We start from the raw sequence: 6,484 nt of genomic DNA on the forward strand, positions 1-6,484 counted from the left end.
GTTCAGTTGTAGTTGAAGTGTCTCAGCAGATTGAACTGATATTAGTAAATGAGGTTCAGTCACTGAATCCATTAACATTTTAAACATTGGTTTCTCAACCAATTTGCAATAGGAAATCATGAGATCCATTATTAAGGAAACCTTGGACTGTTATAAACTAAACTGGTTTTAAAAGTACATGACTGAATCACTATCTGCTCAGTTTCAGCCAATTGGTTGGTCATTAGAGACTGATTCTATAAAGTCAAATGAAGGAGTGGTTGTGAGACACCAAATAAGTTAATGAAGCTCTTTCATAAAACATGAGCAGAACAATTAAATAAATTAAAAAACTGTGCAAAACCATTCTTACATACAGTATATCGTTGCACTGAATTTAAAGCAACAGTTGACATAAGAAAGGGTTTCCTGAATTAATTCTGCTCGTGTTTCATGAGTGGGGATCACTGGCCTTATTTGTTCTTGCTGAGAGATGTTCTACGATCTTCTCCTCCACGTAGAGGGCTTTGCGTCTGTGAACGGTGTTCATGTACTTCAGAGCCTGATTGCTCGAGTCTGCTTTTTCTCCAAAGTGTAAGTACTCCTCTTCAGTGGTGGGAACCCAGAATGGATCACTGCTGATGACCTAAAACACACACACACACACACACACACACACACACACACACACACATAATGTTAATGACTTCTGTGCTGTGGATACAGATTTGCAACACTTGTTTAAAGCATCTAATAAACAACAAATCATTAATATGCAATTTTTTTCATTTAATTTATACAACTGACTGAAACATTTTTCTTTCTTCCAAGGCACCATCATGTTTAATGAAGTACTACAAATTCGAGTGAACTTCAGACATACCAAGCAATCGGTATACATTCTGCAACACTATTTGTATTGCGATACATGCATTTGCATGACAGGACTGCTTCACGTTATCTCACGTTATTTTTGAGAACAAAAAAGGAAATGCAAAAACTGTGATGCAGCCCAAACGAGTTAAGATGATGATGACTACCAAACCAAACTATCAGTTTAACCATTCCTTGTATAATGTTAGTTTTACTGTATTACAGTTTTTTTATGAGATAATAGATGATATTTACATCCATAAAGTTCCAAATAAAAAAAGAAAATAAATTAGATGAACTACTGGATTCACTGGATCATCCAAAAATATCTGAATTAGAAATTTTAAGGTATTTAATTCATTGGATTATCTAGAATATATAAAATTAAATCTATATTAAATGTATTTATAAAATTATTATGGTCTAAAATGACCAAAATTGGCATTACTACTATTGTTGAATTAAAAATAAATATATAAATAAACTTATATAAAGTATAAATTATAGAAACTATAAATAAAAAGCAATGTAATTAATTAATTTAATAAACATTAACACATGATTACTAAATATAGAATGAATGAATGAATGAATGAATGAATAACCATGCATTTTATTTGAAGAAAATAAAAATATCTATTATAATTTCCTATATTAAGCACAGAAGGCATAAACACATGATTAATAAATAAATAAATACATACACACACTTCACTGGATTATCCAAAATGAGCATAAGCACATGATTGTAAAATATGATTATACAATAAGTAAATATCTCTCTCTCACACTATCTCTCTCTCTCTATATATATATCTCAGAATGTAATTCACTGCATTAGAATATGCATTAGCACATGCCTACAACATTGTTATATTAATTGCTAAATAACCTTTGATCGCATTGAGCTAATGTTTGATTAAATTGTATATTGGTTTACTATTAATGCGAATCTGCTATGATTTCGGTTAAAACAAGCACCCCTAATGTCATATGTAAAGTACACACCCATGTAAAGTGCTACTCATTTTCAGAATTTAAAACCTAAATTTTATCACAAGTGAAGGCACATTTTTGAAGTGTTTAGTTAATTTGTGAGTCAGACAGGATGGAATTGGCAGCACAATATTTCTATCCCTTTGTCTTCCTCTCTCTCATTATAAAAAGAAAATGAGTCGTTCCAGGGCAGAACTAGACTACGCAATTGTCCGCTGTGAAGAGATACACATAATGGTCATTATACGAGGCACAGCGTGAGCATGTACCAGCACACACACACATACACATACAGCACTGGGAGCAGGTGCTCGACGGATGACGCAATCCCTGCAGCAACACACACACACACTTCCACACAATATGACCTCATGCTCAGACAATAGTGCGAGTGGTACAATTACTGTAAGAGTCCAGCGGGGCCCCTGCACCTGGTCCCAGAGAGGCCCCACGGCGTGGGCTCCGTTACCTCGGGACAGATGGCAGAGGCCAACAACGGCCCGATTTACACAGCCATCGACTGCTGCCCACAAACCCAACCAGTCCAGCGCTTCAGGAGCATCACTGGCGGATCAGAAGAGAACCAGCTTGCAGACGATTAGCATTTAAACGGCCGTCGAGCACCAGCAAAGAGCTTCCTGAGTGCTGCTCTTTGATTCGATATCTGCTTTCTTATTCTCATTTGTCTTATGCTATCAGTCTCTGTCTCTCTTTCTCCGTTGACCTGACAGCTTGGGTTACCATCCCTGTTTTTCCCTCCACTAAAGAGCTTTTGTCTTGTGTGTGCACTCACTCAAGCACAGCCCAACAAGTGACAGGGCACTTTTCATTTGTCTGTGATGTGTACACAAACACACATGCTCTTACTAGCTGCACCGACAGCATTGTGACTGTCACGAAACCCCACAAATGACTGATCTGGAACGTTCTACATGATCTGCAACTCACAAATAGCATTCTGCATGAGAAAAATCAAATCACTGTTAATTCAAATAGGTAGCGTGTTGTTAAGATAACAATACAGTATCCTAAGAGAAGTCAGAGAAACATACAGAATACAAATATTGGCTAGAATAGTCTGTTTTTAATAATAATTACTTTTCTGTAGTAAATTAAATAGACTTTACGTTACCCTGTTATAATACACTTTTTAGGGTTTAAAAAAGAGTTTAGGTTCAATATGATTTTTAAGATGAATAAAAATTTATCTATTTCTAATTATTAATTAATTTATTATTTTTATTAAGCAAGGACACATTCAATTGATCAAAAGTAATAGTAGAAACATTCAAAATGTTATAAAATATTTTTTTTTTTACAAATGTTACAAAAATGACTGACCCCAAACGTTTTAATAGTAGACTATATTACACACACAAATATTTGGTTAGTGGTCCATTTTTATTTATATTGACAATTTTCTGTATTGCATAATATATATAGGCCCATGCCATTAACAGCTATGCTAACGATTCAAAACTCTAATTATCATAAAATACACAGAACACACTAATATTAAGAAAAATATCCAATTTAAGTATTAATACTGTCAATATTTGGCCATTTAAACTGTGTTATAAATAAATCCATATAAAAAAAAGAAGTCTCTTATGCTCACCAAGGCTGCATTTATTTGATAAAAAAAAAAACAGAGTAAAAGCAGCAAAAATGTGAAATATTTTACAATTTAAAATAACTTAATTTTTAATAAAGTTTTCTATTTGAATATATTCTAAAATGTCATTTATTCCTGTGATGAAAAGCTGAAGTCTTCAGTGTCACAAGATCCTTCAGAAATCATTCTAATATACTGATTTGCTGCTCAAGAAGCAACTGCTATAAAATTTTCCAAGCAATGCTCTTCTATCAATTAAACAAAACATTCAATAATTAAAAAAAAAACTCTCATTATTCAGTTATTCTTTTACTCTCAAGGTTGTTCTGTTGTTCAATCAGTCATTATGCTGATTGCGCTAGAATCTGATAACTGTTACATAATAAACGACATCCAGTGAATGGAAATGTAGCGAGACGGAAGGTTTTAATGAGCGACCGTCCGCCGCTGTCCACGACGGGGTGGAGTGTGTGTTTGATAGCAGCTCCAACACTGAATGACACCAACTGTGTGCCTGAATCGCACAACTGCCCAGTGTAACACACACACACACATTAGTCCATTTCTTTGTCCATCTCGCACAATTAGATTATGTTGACCTGCATGTGTCTCACTCATGGCCGGCGCTGATTAGTGTGTGTGTGTGTGTGTGTGTGTGTCTCATGGCAGGGGCGGGCAGACGCTTGGCAGACAGATCGAGGGTGGATTTGCGGCCCTGGCATATGTGTCTAATGGTGTCTAATGGGCTCTCCGCACAGTAGGGAACACACACACACACACACTCAATGGAAGTGCTGCTGTCAGAGCTTGACATCTGCCCACACACACATGCACGCATGCAGACTGTCAGACAGAGTGTGTAGGTTCTCTGAGATATGGCTGAGTTTTCACACTAATGGTGCAGCGTCCTGCGTTTGGCACCTTTTCAACTCTGCGGCTCTCGGAGAAAGAGCGAGAGAACGAGACAGTCCGGACCTATCCGGACCAACTTTATAAGACTCCTGTCAGTTATAATTCCTGCTCACCCTACTTCATTTCCTGACACATCAGTCACCCTGAAACGGATCCGTATAATGCCTTTAGCAGGAGGACACATGTGCAACCGCAAAACCACATATCAATAACCATCTCCAAAGCCCCGATTCCACCGTACAAAACACATCCAGTCAGAAATCATGTTCATGGGTGACAAAACACTGCTTAGAGGGTGAATTTAGCAGAAAATCAATCTTTACTCACCCTCATGTCATTTCAAACCCATGTGACATTCTGAAGAGAATGCAGATTTTGTCTTCCTATATATATCTTTTGCAGAAAATCTATGGTGTTTCAAAATGCCAATCAACCCAGATCTGACATCAATGTTGATGAGTCATGAAATATGTGATAAACAATAACATTTGATGTGATACATTTCAAAACTGGCACATTTTGACGAATCTGAATGTATATGATGCATCATATTTTAATGCATTCGCAAGTATTTTCAGTGAATAATCACTTAAAGATATTGTATGAATTCAGATACTATATAAAATATACAAATATAAATATAACTGGTGTTTTTCCCTCAACATTTAAACAGGCTCGTATAACCCCACTTCTTAAGAAACCCACTCTTAACCCAACTCTTTTAGAGAACTACAGACCGGATTCCTTTCTACCTTTCATTGCAAAAACACTTGAACAAGTTGTGTTCAACCAAGTCTCTGCCTTTCTCACACAGAACAACCTCCTGGACAGCAACCAATCTGGCTTCAGAAGTGGACACTCGACACATGCCTTGCTTTCAGTTGTTGAAGCCCTAAGACTGGCAAGAGCGGCTTCCAAATCTTCTATACTTATCTTGCTGGATCTGTCTGCTGCTTTTGATACGGTGAACCACCAGATTCTCCTATCAACCCTATTGGAAAATGGCATCTCAGGAACCGCACGCCAGTGGTTTGAGTCTTACCTCTCAGATAGGTCCTTCAAGGTATCTTGGAGAGGTGAGGTGTCCAAGTCGCAACATCTAGCTACTGGGGTGCCTCAGGGCTCAGTACTTGGACCACTTCTCTTCTCTGTCTACATGGCATCACTAGGTTCTGTCATTCAGAAACATGGCTTTTCATATCACTGCTATGCTGATGACACTCAACTCTACCTCTCATTCCATCCTGATGATCCAACGATAGCTGCTCGCATCTCAGCATGTCTAACAGACATTTCTTGTTGGATGACGGACCATCACCTTCAACTCAACCTGGCTAAGACAGAACTGCTTGTGGTTTCAACAAACCCATCACTTTATCAAAATTTCACCATCCAGTTAGGCTCATCAACCATAACTCCTTCAAAAACAGCTAGAAACCTTGGAGTTGTGATTGATGATAAGCTGAATTTCTCAGACCACATTGCTAAAACTGCCCGGTCCTGCAGATTTGCTTTATACAACATTAGGAAGATCAGGCCCTTTCTTTCAGAACATGCAACACAACTCCTTGTTCAAGCTCTTGTTCTATCCAGGCTGGACTATTGCAATGCTCTCTTGGCAGGTCTTCCAGCCACTTCTATCAAACCTCTACAATTAATCCAAAATGCCGCTGCAAGATTAATCTTTAATGAACCGAAAAGAACGCATGTCACACCTCTGTTCATCAATTTGCACTGGCTACCAGTAGCTGCTCGCATTAAATTCAAGGCATTAATGTTTGCCTACAAAACCACCACTGGCTCTGCACCCATTTACCTAAATTCATTACTTCAGAGTTATGTGCCCTCTAGAAGCTTGCGTTCTGCAAGTGAACGGCGTATTATTGTGCCATCTAAAAGAGGCACAAAATCACTTTCACAGACTTTTTCATTAACTGTTCCCTCCTGGTGGAATGACCTGCCCAAATCAATCCGAGCAGCTGAGTCCTTAACCATCTTCAAGAAACGACTAAAAACACATCTGTTCCACCTTTATTTGACCCTCTAACTCTAGCACTTTCTATTCTATTTAAATCTACTTTATATATTTATCTTCTTTTTTTATAAAAA

General features: G+C 37.5%; 1 pseudogene; it reads right to left on the minus strand.

The window, feature by feature from the left end:
• Window positions 1-224: 224 nt before the first annotated feature.
• LOC107737011 (elongation factor-like GTPase 1) overlaps window positions 225-6,484 on the minus strand; it is a 157,178-nt pseudogene continuing 150,918 nt past the window's right edge.

This window comes from Sinocyclocheilus rhinocerous, unplaced genomic scaffold, assembly GCF_001515625.1.
Source record: "Sinocyclocheilus rhinocerous isolate Xijiao unplaced genomic scaffold, SAMN03320098_v1.1 scaffold433, whole genome shotgun sequence".
Classification (NCBI taxonomy): Eukaryota; Metazoa; Chordata; class Actinopteri; order Cypriniformes; family Cyprinidae; genus Sinocyclocheilus; species Sinocyclocheilus rhinocerous.